General features: G+C 37.6%; 1 protein-coding gene across 1 annotated transcript in view; it reads left to right on the forward strand.

Moving 5' to 3' along the window:
• Positions 1-18,588, forward strand: part of LOC306810341 (uncharacterized protein) — a 217,606-nt gene that overhangs the window by 24,062 nt on the left and 174,956 nt on the right. The window lies entirely within an intron of this gene.

Raw genomic sequence — 18,588 nt, forward strand, 5'->3', positions numbered from 1 at the left:
CTGGGTTTGGCTCTGGTGCAAACTAGACACAGAAGGAGGTTAATTGGGTTGGTATGATTTGAGAGATAATTATACATGGAAAGTGGCCCCAGAACTGCAGTTCTGTTAAAGGAGCTGATAAGTACAAGGGTACATAAAATTAAAGCTGCTCTTAGAAAGAGAAATTTGTATTTATTAAAGTTACTCTCTGAACTAAAAATCAGATTTTTTTTTTCTTCAGAATTAATTGCAATTATTTATAACACACAGTTAATTGTAGTTATTTATAGCACTCACTGAGAGTGTGATTTCAGTTCAGTGTGGTGATGATTACAACACTGGTATAAAATAGCAGACCTTCAATACACTGAAGCTTGAACAACTGGCAGTCATTCCTCATTGTTTCAGATCCATTTCAAATTTACTGAAGGAAAAGTAGTCCATGGATTTCCAAGGGGGTCTGCTATGGTACTTCATAAAAAAGTGCTCTGGAGTTTTAATTTTATATTTCAGTAGGTTTTGGAGTGCCTCAGTTGGGCTCTTTAAGGTTTCAGTGGGTTTCTGAACACTTCAGAGTCTCTGCCATTTTTTATATTCCCCTTTATGGCCTGAGAATATCATGGTGAACTCTGACTCTGGCTCTCTGATCTCTCCAGTGTAACCAGCCCATCAGTCAGGGCAAAACTGAGCAAACAAGGTTCAAAACCTTCAGCTATTTCTTTAACTCATGTCTCAGTGAAAGGATGAGCAAAAGACAGAAGAGAAATGATAACAGAGAGAAAGAATGACAAAATCAGTTGCCTAAGTGATTACAACTGGTTTATTCAGATCACTTACTGCATAAATTATCAGTACAAGTAAGGGTCCATTTAGAAACTTAGGGTGAAAAGGATTAAAAGAGAAAATTTTGTGTAAGTGTCCTAAAAATATTATTAAACATCCAGAGGGAGTAGATGCCTTCAGTCGATTTTTAAGCATAAAATATCTGTCCTTTTCCTTTGGGTGCTTGTATATGAATCTTCTGGCTACCCAATCTATCTTGAATCTTGTTTCAGAACAAGCTGGCCCTCTCAAAGAAGCTTCTTAGATATTAAAGATAGTCTGAAACATGCAATTTCCTAAAGAAGTAGACTGGGAATATAAGCCTGGTATTCTCAGGCTTGTAAGCAAACAAGAAAGGCTGGAAATTAATATTTTGGAAGAAGAGCTCAATAGGAAAGAATGAAGATGCCCATCTTAACTCCCTAGTAAAAGATGTGCAGGATGATGCCTGCAAGGGATTGCTAGGCAGAGGAAAGCACATGGATGACATTTGGAATTTATTTCTCTCAAACAAAAAAATGTAACCTAAAACTCATGCCCTGAAGAAAATTAACTCCTAGAGCTCGTAGGAACTCTCTAAACACTAGCCAGTGAATTAAACCACTGATTAAGAGGTTTCTTGAGTAGCTAAAAAATATATGAAGTCTTCAGGGCAGCAAAATATTTTCTAATAAATTTGTATGTCATCAAGCACAGTGCCAATTTCTTCTGTTTCCACTTATGCCAGTAAGAGTATACTATGAAAACTCCTTCAGATATCTGTACTTTAATTTCCTTTTAAAGTAATTTCTACCAAAAACATTTTATTATACAGCTGATTTGGTTTTTAATTGTTTTATATGAGTTTGGCCCTTCAATTTTTTGGGGGGAAAACCAAAGTAACATTTCATATAGCATCTAGAAACCAATGTAGAGGGCTGAAACACTTCTGTCCACCTGGCACCTAGAGCATGAAGGATCAGTAAAACAAATGTTAGAAGGATATTGCAGCAACCAGCTTCACTTTCTGCCCCTCCCCTGCCAACACGTTTGATAAATATTTTCTTTATAATAGAGGATTCTTCTCTAGCATTTATAACTTTTTGCTTGTTGAGTTTGATTTGGTTTGCTTTGTTTGATTGGTGTAAGTTCTCTTAATAATGCTGATGTATCTTGTAACACATCCAAGAACCTTCACCAGGAGTTAGAGAACACTTGGTTATGTGTGTCTATGAGGAAAAAACCCACTGTGCTGACAGGGTAACAGTGAAAGGTATAAATGGCATGTGACTTCTGAAGTGAAAATCTTGCTGTCCTATTTGTGTAGATTGTTATGTACTTAATAAAACAAATGTAAAGTAAGTGTCAGTTATGGAAATCTTCCAAAACAATCTTTGATAACCAAGGTAACTTCTTGCTGATATTTTTGCAGAGTAACCAATTTGAAAGACAAGAAGTTTGTTGTCTTTTGTGACATTTATTCTTTTAAATTTCATCAAGAGCAAAGCAGCTACAAGCTCCTGTACTCCATGTACTTATTCTTGGAGAGTTGCCTAAGAAATGTATACTTAGTCTTTCTGCAGTCACTGTAAATAAAAGACTGGAAGGGACCTCCAGAAACATATCGAATTAGATCTGGTTGCTTAGAGCCATATCCAATTGTGTCTTGAATTCCTCCACTGAGTTCCTTCTTGAGGAGATTCCACAGCCTGTCTGGACACCCTTTATCAGTGTTTGACCACTCTCATGATAAAACAACAAACCAAAAAATATAAGTTGTTATATATTATCAGAATTTCCCGTGTTCTGACTTGTGATTGTTGTAGTTCCAGCTGCAGGAAGGGTCTGGCCCTGTCATGTCTGTATCCTTGTTGTAGACATATGCAATATGTTCTCCCCTGAGCCTTCTGTCCTATGGGCTGAAGAGGCCCAGCTCCCTTAGCCTCTGCTTTTCTTGTTTTCCTTTTTTTTTTTTTTGTTTTTCTTTAATGGATGATACACATCTGTCTTCACTTTATAGCTTTCTCTTGTGGATATATATACACTTATCTAACTTCAAATTGGTTTTGATTTATTTTCTTTTCCCTCCAGCCTGGATAATTTAATAGAAACAGTTCTGGTAGCAATGCTTATCAGCCCAGGATGTCAGCATGTGGCAAGGGCATTTTGCTGGCTCATGATCATTTTGGTGTCCATCAGGTCCCAAGGTTCTTTCCTGCAGAGCTCCCTTCAAGCTGATCAGGTCTCAGGGTGTGGTGCTGTCTGGGTTATTCCTGCCCAGGTTCAGGACTTTGTGTTTTCCATTGTTGAACTTCATGGCTCCTGTTGGCCCATTTCTCTGCTTCTCTCTGAAGGGCACAACTCTTCAGCATATCAGCCTCTTCTGCCAATTTTGTATCATCAGCAAACTCCCTGGGTGTGTGTTGTGTCTCACCACCTACGTCATTGAAGAAAATTTAGAATTATTATCACTGAGATTGACTCCAGGGGTAAACCACTGGGGATTGTGCTCCAAATGGACTTCGTGCTTTCATAATTTCATCATTTCAGCTCATTTCATCATTGATGGCTCTTGGGTTGGTCCAACATGATTTTGTGCTTTCCTGTGCTTCTGTCATTTCCTTGTCTGCAATACATCTAGAATGTTTTTCTGGTGTATTTGTCCCAGGGCCTAAGGTGAGGTTGAACAGCAAGTCCCTGGATCCTTCTTCTGACCCCACTGAAAGATGGAGCTGTTATTTGTTTTTTCCAGTCCTATGGAACCTGTCAAGTCACAACCACCTTTCAGAGATTACTGGGAATGGCCTTGCAGGGACATCAGCCCCCTCCCTCAGCACTCATGTGTAGATCCCATCAGGTCTCAGGGACTTGGTTACATCTACTGTAGTTCTGTTAAATGTTCCCCAGCCTGATCCCCCTCCACTGAGCCTAAGGCTTCCCTGCTCCAGATTCAAAATATGAACTTGGACTGTTGAAAATATATTAGGTGAAAGATGATTTATGTTAAAGCTAAGCACTCCAAACCCCTCCATAACATAAATATGCAACACAACAAATATGATGGTAATGACTTTGATGTAGAAAAGAAAAAAAATTCCAGGAAAACAGATATTTTTCATGTTCTATATGGAACATACTTGAACTGCCAGTGGGTGATAGGCAGCATATTTTTTGTTAGGTATTTGCCTTTGTTTCCTTTCTTTTTCTTCTGAGTTAATAAAGACAAGGTTAACTTATGATCCATAGCTCCTTAAGTAAAGTTTCCTGGTTTCTCTGAATATTGACAATTAACGTTTTTAGTCATGTGTTATTTAAACAATGGTCAGATATTAAGCAGGTACTAAGTGTACTTCAGTATATCTTAAATATGTTTGAACCACTTACAAATAGTCCTGCCACATTTTGTTTGATAAATAAAAATGTCTTTCTTTTGGCCCCAGACTTTGTAGGCAGAAAAATAACCCAGATTGCCTTTGGAAAAGGGTTTATCTCACTCTTTAGAGTATAAGCATATGCTAAAAAGCATATTCCTGGCATACCAAAGCAGTCTCAAGCTCACAGCTGTCTTTATCTGTTCTGCCTACATAAACAAAGGCTGATACACAGGTAGGTCTCTTGTTGGTCCTTCTGTAAGTGACAGAGGCTTTTAATCTTTATCTTAATTTCGTTTGTGTTCAGTACTCTGCATGGTTGTTTGATATCTTGAGCTCAATGCTGACGTCGAAGTTGGGTAATTCCTGCTTATTCATTATCCTCTTGAATTCTCTTAAAGGGTTGTGGTTTCACTGTATTTATGAATAGGATCAATTAAGATAATCTTGGATTAATCCCATTACACTCTTTGGTTTTGTTTATGGCTTTCTTTTTCATAAAATTCCCACGAATTGAGTAAGTTGTTATTCTGTTGGTGGTAGAGTCATATTGATTTCTTATAGAATTCCTCCCCTAAAAAAATGTAAATATATCCCTCATTGCATCCCCTGCTCACAGATAAACAAAACAGACACACCAGAGATTTTAATTATTTTACTTTTGAAGTATTATCTTTTAGACACTGATCTTACACATAGCAATATGTGTATGGTTACTTTGAAACTGTCCTATCAAATTTGTGGTGCTGTTAAGAAAATTAGTTTCACACTGCAGTAGTAGGATGTTCAAGAGGCGAAAAAGAATGGGGGTTTCACCTGAAAGCTCCTAGAGAGCTTATGAAAGGAGTCAATGCAAAGCAGGTGCATTTATCTCAGTTCAAAACTATTAGCACATCATTTATGAAAAACGCTTCTTGTTGAATGAGTGCTTTGATGAGAAAACCTGCTAAGACCATAGAAGTGGATGGTATGCACTGTAATATCAAGTTGGTCTGTAATCATAATTTTTTGATGTGTCAATATGTAGGCAAGTAATCTGTCTCATTAAAAAATAAAAAAAGTGAGTCTGATTAATTTTCACTGGGTCAATTGCTGTTGCTAATCCAGAGTCTTTGTCAGCTTGCAGGCTTTCTTGTGTGTTGTGTTTTTACACTTTTGCTTAAAAGGCAGGTAAGATGATACTGTTAGCACTTTCTGCTCTTGTTTCTTTTACTTGAAACAATAATGTGATAGACTTAAAATAGCTGCTTTTAGCAAATTCTATTTTCCACATGTGTATTCATGGGGAGACAGATGGCCAGAGAAGGATAGAATGACATTGATTTATTTGCATTAACAATTTTTTTTTCTGTTTATGGTGTTGTCTTTGGTGTCATACAAACTCATTCAAGAAATAAAAACCTTGGTAGTCTTGGAGAAAAAAAAAAAAAGTGCCATCTGAAACATGGTACAAATATTATAGAAATGTATTTTGTTCTTCCAAGTTTTGAAGGAAAAAATGCCATTTTGTGCTCTAAATATTTAACCAAAGGAAGATCTCTCATTGCTATGTCCTGTCCACAGTATGAATTAATCTCCTATGGTTTGTATTTGGATTACAGGAATGATTTTTCTTGCATCTTTGTGCATATTTCCTGGCGGAATATCTTTGCTATATTTCTTCTTACTCATATCATGTGGCTTTAAATTTTGAATTCTAATTCTCCCTATTTCAGACCAGGTTTTCCTGTCAATATTTCTCAACAAAATTTCTTACAGACTCAATAATAAGTCCCTGGTTATGAGTGGGAGTGTTGTCCTGAGGTATGCAGGGAGGCTATTGCTGAGTGCCTTAGACTTGCAGTGAAACCTCCTCTAATAATATTGCCCCTAGCACCTGGTACACAAGAATATTCCAGGATTGGGTCATGCAGGCAGTCAACATGATAAAAGGGATTAATTCCAGTAAATGAGCATACACATAAGGACTAAGATCTTTGGTAGTTGTGTACTGATTGTGTGTGCATAAACAGTTTATAATGATTATGTGTCCTAGATTTTCTTTTCAATGTTCAAACTACTACAGCATTGAGAAAACTATTTGTGTATTCAAACTTTAGTACTTAAAACAGGTGAAGTACTCAGAGAACTGACACTGCAGAGTCCATAGAGCATGGCGTTGCTTTTTGTTTTGTTTGTTTATTTGCTTGTTTGTTTAAGTCAGAATATTTGAAATAATTATTAAAGCTGCTCTTTTCTTTTTTTTCCACTTTGGTAAGAAGGTTGTGATGTTTTAGTGAGCCTTGAGTTGCGACAAAGAGGTAAACCTCAAACTGTGCGTTACTATCTAAAAACAAAAATCCAGTGGGAAGAGCAGGTCCATCTAACCCCATGGCAGAAAAAAAAAAAAAGAAAACAAACAAAAAAAACCCACCCATGAAAAAATGCTGCCAACCAAATGAATGTTTTTCCCTGCTCCTTTAGTAAATGGAAGCATTTGCTGGCCACTGCCCCGGTCTGTGTTTGGTGGGATGCAGGAGGGGTGCAGAAGAGATGCAGGAGGGATGCAGGATGCAGGAGGGGTGCAGGAGGGGTGCAGGAGGGGTGCAGGAGGGATGCAGGAGGGCTGCAGGATGCAGGAGGGGTGCAGGAGGGATGCAGGAGGGATGCAGGAGGGGTGCAGGATGCAGGAGGGGTGCAGGAGGGATGCAGGAGGGATGCAGGAGGGGTGCAGGATGCAGGAGGGGTGCAGGAGGGGTGCAGGAGGGATGCAGGAGGGATGCAGGAGGGGTGCAGGAGGGGTGCAGGAGGGGTGCAGGAGGGGTGCAGGATGCAGGAGGGGTGCAGGAGGGATGCAGGAGGGATGCAGGAGGGGTGCAGGATGCAGGAGGGGTGCAGGAGGGGTGCAGGAGGGATGCAGGAGGGATGCAGGAGGGGTGCAGGATGCAGGAGGGGTGCAGGAGGGGTGCAGGAGGGATGCAGGAGGGGTGCAGGAGGGGTGCAGGAGGGGTGCAGGAGGGGTGCAGGAGGGATGCAGGAGGGCTGCAGGATGCAGGAGGGATGCAGGAGGGGTGCAGGAGGGCTGCAGGATGCAGGAGGGGTGCAGGAGGGATGCAGGAGGGGTGCAGGACGCGCAGCCCCGGCGCTCCCGGGCAGGGCGGTGGGACGGAGCAGAACACAGCGGGCAGGCTTTCCCGACCCTTCCCGGCCTTTCCCGGCCTTTCCCGACCCTTTCCCGGCCTTTCCCGACCCTTCCCCGCCCGCGTTCCCCGGCGGGTCCCGGCTGGACTCGGGTCCCGGTTCCCCGCCCAGCCAGCCGGGGTTGGGTTTTCTCCCCTTTCGCCCGTCCTTCTCCTCAGCGCACGGGCGGCCTGAAAATCGGAAATGATCTTAATTAAATGTTTTCTGTGCAGAAACAAGCGGGCCCTTTTTGTGCGCGAGGCGAAGGCAGCAGACCTTATCACAAAAGACAAAAGCAAATATTTATCAGGGAACAAAAGATGTCCGCGGTTGCTTGCAGCGGGGGAGATTTTTCTCTCTCTCCCGGTGAAGATGTTTAACAGCGTAAGATGTTTATCGGGACTCCTTGTTGAAATTCTTTGTTTCCCTGCAAGATGTACAAATGAAACTGTTTTTCTTTCTGTGGAGCACATAATGAAGCCCATGAGTTAAACTGCAGAGAATGCAAACACCTGCTTGTCCCTCTGTTGACTTTGCGTTTCAAGAAGGTCTTTTCTGTTCCACATGATAATGGTTTGGGGGCTTGGTTTTGTTGGATTTTTTGTTTCTCCTTTGCGGAGATAAATGGTCATCTTGCCGTCTTTACTTTGTGTCACTTGTGGTGCAGCGATTGTTAAAGGAATACCGCGTTGTTAAAAGTATTCCTTCTTCAGAATCCTATGTGTCATCGAAAGAATAAGCTATTACATTTTTACTCCTTTCCTTGTCTAGGTTTATTTCTGTATGTTCTTCTTTATTTTTTTTTTCTTTTCCTCAATGCTCTGTTTGATGATCTACATATCTTACAACTATATTTTCAGCCATGAATGAAAGGGAGGAAACATTAGAATCCATGTAACCCCTTCCAGGAATTTTGCCTGTTCCCCTTAGCTATTTCATACATGGAAACACAATATTTCAGATGTCTTGAATGCTGATTGTCCAGTGGTTTCATACAAATGTATCCCTAATACGAGTTTTAGGTGGTATTTGAAATGTGCAAACACTTTTATGAGTGTTCATCCCCAACAACTGGGTTGTCAGTTAACTACAAAGACTATAATAAAAGTTTAAAGTTTTATAATATGAACCCCCACTTTCTCCAACTTGTGAAGAGACTACTTGTGATTAAATTTATTCACATAGCAAATGGTCAGTCTCATAATAAGCATTGTAAGTTGATGTTATTGTACAGATTTCTGATACTGGACAACGTAATTCATAGAAGTGCCTGCAATAAGTATTTGGGTTTTTTTAATATTTCACAGGATTTGAGGAATACTTTAAAACACTTTTCCATAGCAGCTTAGAAAAGAGCTTTACAATGACATAGGCTTTTAAGTACAATGCTGTAAAGTAAAAGTACTGTGCCATAACAGAAGTGCAATACCCAGACTGGGCTTGTCTGCTGTTTTAATATATTTCATAAATATTGGGGGCAGGGGCATGCCTCATTCTTCACATGACTATACTTGTAGATAGTCCTATTTGTCTGGGAAAATATATTCAAAGTGAGACTCCTGGGAGCAAGCACCTGTGGAATTTAAACCTTTCTATTTTGCATACATCATTACATTTTAAATCAATAATGTAAAATAAAGCTTTGTGTTGGGAAACAGGTTGAAGTATCGTTTTTGTTTCTTTTTTTAATGACCATAATATTTTTCTCAAAATTCTCTGAAACTTCACAGAACTGTCAGTTTTAGAAGAACAATTCCTGTGTGTGTTTGTAAATTATTTATCTTTGTACAATCCTTAAAGGTGTAAGTTTTAATGAAATGAAATTATTTTAGTTCTAATTTGACAGAATACTTCTTAGATAAACATGCCCTATGATTCTTTATTTTCATGTGTCTATGTCAATTCTGATTACAGAGCTTCCATTCTGGTTTTCTTTTGTTACTGAGTCTAGAGAGTTTAATACTCTTTTCTTAAAGATGTATAGGGAACCAGTAAACTAGACAGTCTCAGGACTTTCTTAAAACAGGTAAATATATATATATATATTTTTTATTTCTCAGTTCAGTTTTCTCTTTACCAGAGATTGAGCATGTTCTATGATAATTTTCAAAATTTCTCTCTTATACTAAGGATTTTTATATTTCTGATAATACTAGAGTGTGTCTGGAAGCTAAAAATGAAATAGAATATAAAGCATGAATTTTTCTATTTCATGAAATAAAATTATTATCTAGGCTACTTTGGATTGAACTACTATCATTTTCTCAGGCTCTTTGGTGAGACACAAGTACTTCAGTAGAGGAAGATTTATTCTTCAGAAACACAGAGTATATTCTGTAGACATATATTCTGTAAAATATTAAATTCCATCTACTTCGGGACTGCTTTTGCCCTCAAGATAAGTTTCCTCCTTAAAAAAAATACAGAACATAACAAAAAACTAAGACTGCTCCAACTTTCTTTTCTAACAACATATGCATTATTTGAGGATTTTATTGTTTTGAGTTTCATAAATATTGTAGCGAATTATTTTTTCTGCAGAAGCAGGAAAGTAGAAGGAAGGAGGGGAGAAAATCATAATGCCCAAGTTCACAGCAAAAGCTGTTTTAAGATAACTTACCTTCTTGCTTACTTTTATCTGACTCCATACCCATAATATAATTTTTATCTAAGAATAAAATTATTTGTAATGGTTAACATAGTCAACAAGTCAGAAATAAGAAAAAACATACTGCTGTGGAAGTTAATTCTGTCCAACATTAGGAAGTCATTTGTACAATGGTAATGCACTGTGGCTGGTGATAGCAATGCTGACCATTCTGTAGTGTGTTTGGAGGTAAAAAAACCCACGAATTTAAGACTTATTTTCCAATGTAAGTGAAGTATTTAGACATGAAAGAGAAGGATATTAAAATACAAGTATTTTTAGTACAGTTTTGTACAGATGGGCCTGTAATTGGTGACATGGGAATAGTATATATACTGAAATATTTGAAATGCTAATTCATTTTTTGCTTCTGTTTTCCAACTGCCAGCTGTAATTATGGATCTCATTTAACAGATGCTAACACAGGGAGTAACTTCACTCCTGGAGTAGTTCCACTGAGACATGGAAGTAAAGGCAAGGCTCAGGTGCTTCAGCATTGGTGTAGGTACAATTCTAGGAATTTGTTGAATGCTATTATTAAAGACTGTCTGGTGCCTAGGTTATAAACCAATTGCATTTTGAAAATATTTAGTTATACATAAACAAAGTTATGTACTGATATTCTTTATCAAGATTAATGGAGGCCTTTAAATTTAAATTTATCACTGTTTACAGTCCTTAAAATTTCATTATGTGTTGACAGAGGTGAATGAATCTGAAGTGGTTTTTAGATCCACAGTCCTCTCGTAAAATTAGAGAGATAGATGTGAAATTGTTTATAAAACTATTTCAATTAGTTTTATCTTATACTCTTTTCCAGTGGGATGTATTATATACAAAGAAGTGTTCTAATAACAATAATAGTGAGTATAAATTTCCCCAAGTCTTCTTTTTGAATTTTAAAGGGCATCTAAATAAAACTTCTGTTTAAAAGAAGTTTTGTACGAGCAGGGGTTCAGTTGGCAGAATGAACTGAAGTAAAGCTTAAGGCTTTAGTCAGTGTCTTCCCTCTGTGAAAATGACAGAAACACATTAAAAAGACAACCTGTTTTATTCTATTTATTGTTGAAATGCAAAATCAAATTAATACACAGAATAAATTTTGTTGCTTGTTTGTTGTGGCTTTTTCCTCTTATATTCATCCTCTTATATTTAAATATATGTATCTATTTTATAGTTCCATTTTTATTTACTGGAAGAATTGTGTTTCTGTTCAGTGGGAAACCCTATGTTATTCAATCCAATTTGGAAATTTAATTTTGATCTTTTAGGTCAAATTGAATGTCTTTATAATTGTAAAATTAAAAATCATTAATATCCTGAATTGCTTCAGTCCCACAGGACTTTTTAACAGGGGTTTAGAAGAAAGGGATCCAAAAGTGTTCTGTATAATATGAATAGAAATTAATTTCTTTGTTGTGCATCAGGAAATATGTTCCTTTTCTAACACTTTCTGGCTGTTGAACAATTCTTCAAGAATTTGTAATAGTGATAGGATTTTGTAAATTCTGGGGCAGGGTAATGTGTTTTCCTGCACTGTAAAGACAGAAAATCCTTACAGGACAAAGAAGTGAAACCCCTGAAGGAATGCACTACACAGTAGAACAAATCCTCCTCAATTCCTGAAAAGGAACTAAGCTCATTATCTCTTGGTGTTGTGGTTTTTGTTATTATTATTATTATTATTATTATTATTTTCCAATTTTATTTTAAGATGCTTTAAAGGCTAATGAGCAAACAGAAAGCACATTTTGAAGCAACTTCTGGATGCTTCAGAGTAAAGAAAAGAACAACTTGGTTCTGTGCTTCTTTTTGAAACTTAAACTTGGACAAAATTATTTTTGCATTTGTTCAGATGCCTTTTTTCATCTTGTTTTGAAAGGACTGTAATTGAGTAGGGATTTGTTTTGATAAAAATTAATAGAAGTGTAATTATAAAAGGGTGAGTAGAGATTACTAAAGATTGTGTCGTTTCAGGTTTTCTAAGTTATTCAGTCATTATTTCTTAATGTTGTGGCTCTCCTTATTCCAATGCAAAAAAAGGAGGGCATGAGTGATGCAGTACTTAGAAGGCTAAGGTGAATTTTCAGGCTGAGTGCAAAAGCAAAAAAATGTATAACAGGAAAATTCATATTGGTTCACTTTAATGTTCAGGGCCAGACCATAACTAGGGGAAGAATAACAGAGTGGGAAGCAATTTGCTGTCTGGGCTTTTTTAAAAGACACAACATACCATCTCTTAAGGCATTAATAAGGGTTAAGTAAAAAAAGTAAAAATAAAAAAATTCTTGCTTTGTCAAGCAATGCAATTTATTTGCTTGACGTTTTCAAGCATTTTCCAAGATTACTTCCTGTGCAAATTCAGAGATGGAGCTCAGATGGCTAATTCACACAGTTTTATGGAAGATATCTCCCCCGCCCGCCACTTTCCCCCTTCCATCTCTTACCATTGCAAGTTTTTATTTTGATACTTGTTAGACACAAGCAAATATAGAAGAGATCTCCATCCTGCCACTGTGCTTTGCTTTATACAGTCATGTTTGTTTTCTTGGTGTGTGAGTGGAAGGTGGCAGCAGTTTAATCAAGTCAGTGTATGATGGCCTCTGGGAGGTTTTTGCCTTTCACTAGTTCCTTGAAGAGCAGGACCAATCCCATACCTGCAGCATCTGGGTACAAAAGGGATGAGAATACTCACCTCTTGGGTAGGATTTTAAACCAGGGCAATCTGTTCAGGCCAGAAGGGAAGAGACTGTCTGTGTGGGGCTTTGCAATGACCTCAAAACTCCAGGAGAGCGAGGGGATGGTTTTGGTGAATAGGCAGGAAGCCAGGGCAGGAGAAATTCCAAAGTGTCTGCCTAGCTGTGAGGAGGAATTTGTTTTTAGTGACAGGAAAGGGTTAAAAAAGGAGGAAGAATTGAGGCATTTGTTTTCTCTGTAGCCTGAGTAGCACCAGAAAGGTGTTTCTGTTTTGTATGCAACATCAGCAGCAGAATAAATGTATTTGGCTTAAGGATGTCACTAGTAGCTCTGTCGTAGTGAAAGATGTTTGTTAAAAAACTGCATGTTGTGGATAAAATTAGTTTTGAATTGATTTGTTTTCAAATTAGTTTAGCCATTCAGATTCAATTTTATCTGTGACATTGAGGGGTTTTTTAGACAACTCTTTCCCGAATAACACTGTGGAGCTTTCTGGCATTATAACCAAATTAACAGCATGCTGCGTCATTAAAAAATAAAAGAGCTGAAATTTTTTCTTGGCGTAGATTTCTGCAAAGCAATAAAAGACTCCCTATGTTGATTACAAATGTTTGGATATATTGTATGTGGCCTCTTAAGACCTTTCCCATTGTTCGGCTTGTATCTTTTTCAATGAGGGTTTCAGGTCTCATGCAAGAGAAGTTTTTGAAGGACAAAACCAGTGTGCCCTGCAAGAAAAGCAAAGGCAATTAAGGTATTTGTAGGCAGAATACACATACATTAGGAATCTTGCCTTTAGTTAATATCTAATCTTTTAGTGATGAAAGTTGCACCAGTGCCCTCATTTCTCCATATTTTAAAAAGGAATAGAATTGAGCTGGCATGCAAACCAGTAGTGTTGTTCCTTATTGCTCCATTGAAACACTAGAATTTATTTGCTATTTGAGATTTGTTCATTATTAGACAAAACAAAAGTTTGTCTTTTTCCAGTTCTTATGTTTATACAGAGAAATCTCCAAGCTTCATATATTCTAGATGTTTCCACTTCTCAAAATTATTAATTGAAGTACCCCATGTAACTTCCCTGTGAGGTTTGTGCACACCAAACCTTTTCCTGCATAATCCCATACGACCATGAAACTTTCCCAACCAGAAACTTCATGCCCTATGAATTGCAAAATTCTTTACAGGTGGCTAAAATCTTCTCAGAAGTATTGATAAAAATGCCTTTTTCTGGCTCAGAAATAAAGGAAAAGTCAAGGATGAGCTATCCCTGACTTGGGCAGGAGAGGAGCTGGCACTGGACTTGTTCTATGGGTCAGTGCAAGGAGTGCTTTTTTCAAATATTCAACTTTAGCTGCCCACTGGAACTGGAGGAAAGCCAAGAATTTATTTTTAAAAAACAGTTTTGTTCTGTTTAATTTTACTTTTGCGTTTCATTGTAACAGAAGCAAGATTTTCATGCCTTTTGGTGTAGCACATGGATAAATGGTGTACCAGATGGGAATAGGAGAAGCCATCACTGGATAGCTGGTGGACTGGAATCCCATCCTGTTCATGATACCCACTGTGCATGACCAGGGCAGGGATATAGATCTGAATCACCAATTTTGTTTTCTGTTCTGCAAATGAGTAAGTTCTACTTCATAAAATAGGTTCTTAAGAAATGCTCATATTTTTACTTATTTAACTATTGTTTTTTATTGGCTCATTGTTGGTAGCATTCAGTGTATTGCTTTTGTGCCATATCCTATTCCTATGCAGGATTATTTTCAAGATATCTTTCATGTGGAATAACACACAATTTCAGACCGAACTGGCACTTGTGAAAAATAGAAATATGAAGGCTAATGTTTTTAATGTGAAATTCTGTTGGCAGTTAGTAAGAATGTTTAATCAACCATTAAATAATCAATAGTTAATAGATCACAGAAGGTTTATCAAAATTTTAATTTCTTTGGTTCAGGAATATTGGAAAATACAATTTTCAATAGCCTTAAGGAGTGAAAAGTCTCACTCCCATTGAATTTAAAAGCAATTTGAACATTTTATTACCTCAGGCTTCCTTAATAATCCCAGCATGCATGGATTGCATCTGTTGTTCTTTTACCACTGAAAGCAGTGAATTGTGGATTCTAAATTTCTAGTTCTTCAGAAATAAATGGATCTGGATTACAAGAAATGAAAGGTTCTCAGGTAAACTTTGAATTCTTGGAAAACTTTGTAGAGGGACTTTTAAATACCACACAATGAGTAAATTCAGTTTAATTTTCCTTTTTGCTAGTCTTTAGGATCCATCTAATAGTGTGAAAAACACCATGTGTTAAGGATCTCATTTTCTTTTTTGTTAGTTGCATAATTTAGATAAGAGAACTTATTTTACCAGTAAAGATTTGTGATGTGAAGACTCTTTGCTGAAAAATATTTTTTTTATTATTCCTATTGTCAACAGAAAAAGTACTTGCCATATTTGTGTCTCTGTAGATATCTACATTTATCTTTGGACTGCTATCTTGAATAACTGGAAAATATTCAGAATAACTTAATAGACAGTCACTATTTTTATCTTATCTTATTCTATTGAGTTAATCAGTTTAAATTTTCTGGGAAAAACATTCTCAATGAATTAAATTTTCTGAGTATATTTGTTACTTTCACTTTTACTATCATATGACCAATAATTCAGCCACCTTTCTCAGCTTCTTGACTCTTTTGGCTTCTAGGTTATCCACAGTTCTCCTCCACTTCAGAAGCAGTTCATATGGATCCTTGTGACATCCTTGCAGGAAAAAATAATATATTATTGTGCTTCATGTTTTGGAGCACATGAACTGGTTTAATTTCACATTAAACAAATGTGGGAGATTTGCCCCAGCCAGGCATTCAAACCACAGAGGCAGAATTTAAATGTTCATCAGGTCCTCAGTGCCAAGATGTAGCCAGAATCACCCTGTAGGCTGGCAGGTGGAGGATCTCCTTGAAAAGGGACTTGTGTGTATTGATCTCTTCATGCACAGAAAAGTAATGGCTTAACCATCAAACTGTCTGAGCAACTGGTCAAAGACCCTATTTCTGTATTTGAAAGAAGAAGAAAGGATTTGGAGGAATGAGCCAACAGCATTGCTCTTCCCCTTCCATGGTTAGCATGATTTGCAAAGTGAAAATGGTAAGGTGTAAGGAAACACTGCTGAAATCTGGCCTCTCTTCACCATCTCCTGCAAAAAGGTGCCTCCTACAGTTCTGAGTGAAATGTATGAGAGGTAGGATTAAGTCATGTCCTTAGAATTCCCTATTGCCCAACTGGACACAGAGATTTGATAAACATGCCAAGGACGTTTATACTGTCTTCTTCCCTCCCTCCCTTCCTTCCAATCTCCCTCTCTTCCTTCCTCCCTCTGTTCTATCCAGCCTTTACCTCTGATAAAGTATTGCTGAAAGACAGAAAGGAGGAGTCCTTCCCTTCTGCCTGGGCTCAGACAGGCTCTCCCATCCTGGCTGTGGGAGGTACAGCAACATCCCAGCTCCAGCTTTCTTGGCCTCCTGGGAATCCTCACTGGCAGGTGGGGTGACCCAGCCTGCTGTGCCATCCTGAGATTGCAGGATGTTTGTGCTGGGTTGCTCCTACAGAATGAGTGGGAGGTGAGTTGGGAGTCAAACTCCAGATTTAGAAATGCAAAGCCCTAGTCAGAAAACAGCCTTTGTCTATGCAGAGTATAAAGATTCCCAAGTAATGGTAAAACAAGAACAGCCCAGCATTACCAGGCAGTAGAATGTGATCTGCAGGGAGGGCAGTTTTCTCCCATCAGGAGATGGGATATATTCAATATGGATAGGGAACAACTGTGCTAGGCTGTGCATCTTCTGTGGTAAGCCAGAAGTTCCATCACCAGATTCTATCATGTAGAAATCCTTAAAAGATTCCTGTGTGTCCTTCCATCTGCTCAGCTCCACAGCTCAAACTAAAACATGCTGCAGAAGGCAGTCCACCTCGTCAGAAGCTGCTGGCATTTTTAAAAGCAAAAAGTAGAAATGTAAGAATGATTTGTCTCTTGTGAAACATTTCCTTTTGATGATTAGATAACAGTAGAATAATAGAGACCTTTCAAAGCATTTATGCAAAGAAGGTTATTAAAGAAGGTTATTATTAAACCCCAAATATAGTCTAAATTCAAAAGGCAAGATTGGGGTGCTTTAACTTTCTCTGTTTGTGCTGTGGTTTGTGTATCACAAGACAACAGCTGTAGATCAGAGGACAGAGTGCTCCTGGCAAGTGATGGGTGTTTGTGAGCAGGAACTTCCTGGGAGATATTGACCAGGTCACGGGCAGCTGCTCGGAAATTTGTTAAGTAATCTATCTCATATGTCCAAGGAGAAGCACATCTGAATCAATCCATCCAAATGCCTCAGGAATATCAATAAAGAGATAATAAATCTGATAATTCTCTGTGATTTGCTCTGGTGTGAAGCTACCAGGGAAGCCTTGTACAATATGAAGATTAATTCTAGTACACATTTGTTAGGGTGACAAATGCTCTGTGCCAGAACTGTGGTTGGTGAAAAATTAATTTCAAATTAATTTCAAACTTTGTTTTCTGTGATAATCTGCTGTCATAAAACTGAATGGCAACAAATGGCAATTGCTGAGGATGTTTTCAAAAGGGAACCAGACCCCAGGTTTACAGAATGAGTTTTCCAGCTTCTTTTTTTCTTTTGTGCATCTCCCACTTAATTTCTGTTCAGAAAAAAACCATTTCTTTCTTTTCTGTTTTTCTGAATTTTAATCATAGTAATGACAATAATAAACCATTAAGTATTACACAGTAAATACAAAGAGATAATAAATATATTTAGATAGTTAATATCCTACCCAGATTAGGTACATTAGTTCTAAGTCCATTGTGAGAGGGAAAAAAAAGTCCCATCAGGCACAGTCCTGAAAGTCAATTTTTTTTTTTGTTTCCTTTGACTGTGGTAGGTATAAAATCAAGTATGTAGTCTAGAAATTATGTATTATAGATTACCTATTAGTTATATATTATTATATATATTATAGACAAATTGTATTAATCTGTAATTTATTTATTACTTTTTTCCATTTGTTAAAACCCTTTAGGAAAGAATTACAGCACTTCTGTTTCTGACTTAATGACGTGAGAGAAGTGAAGTTTCTCAGGGCAATCTGGAACTCTAGAATTTTTTAATGTTTAAAAAATTCAGAATTCTGTTTGTGACTTTCATTCTAAAAATTATCAAACTTATCTGCATCTTTTCAAATTAACTCCAGACTCTTTGTATCTTCATTAATGATAAAGACAAAGAGATTGAGTGCAGCCTCAGCAGGTTTTGCAGATGACACCAACCTGAGGGGTGTAGGGGTGTGGGTCACACACCTGAAGGACAAGATGCCATTGACAGGGATCTGGACAAGCTCAAGAGGTGGCCCATGGGAATCTCATGAGGTTTAACATTTAAATAATCAGCTCCTCCCTATCCAGTTTCCCTTTCACAGGTTGTATACAATCTGTGTGGATTTAGGAGCAGTTTCCACTTCAGTTAATGCATTATCAGAAAAAATAGTGAAATTCCTGTTATATGGCCATCAGTTTGATCAACATAGATCTCTTTACTTCATGTTTGTCTAATTCTACAGTGTTTATCTTCCCTCTTCTACAATGTGGTGGTAGAGTCACCATCCTTTGAGGTGTTCAAGATGCAACTGGACGTGGCACTCAGTGCTGTGGTCTAGTTGAAAACCTGGCACTTAAATTTCCATCATAAATAGCTCTGTGGAATATTTTCAAACTGTTATGCTAGTCAACATTCTATTGTATATTAGATACTGGGCAAATACATGAAAGTTACAAATTTTTACTTGTCTTTACTCCTAAACTGTTATAAACTCTCTACTTTTAAATTGTGAAAATCAGTTTTTCA

This window comes from Erithacus rubecula, assembly GCF_903797595.1.
Source record: "Erithacus rubecula genome assembly, chromosome: 1".
In the NCBI taxonomy this organism is placed as follows: Eukaryota; Metazoa; Chordata; class Aves; order Passeriformes; family Muscicapidae; genus Erithacus; species Erithacus rubecula.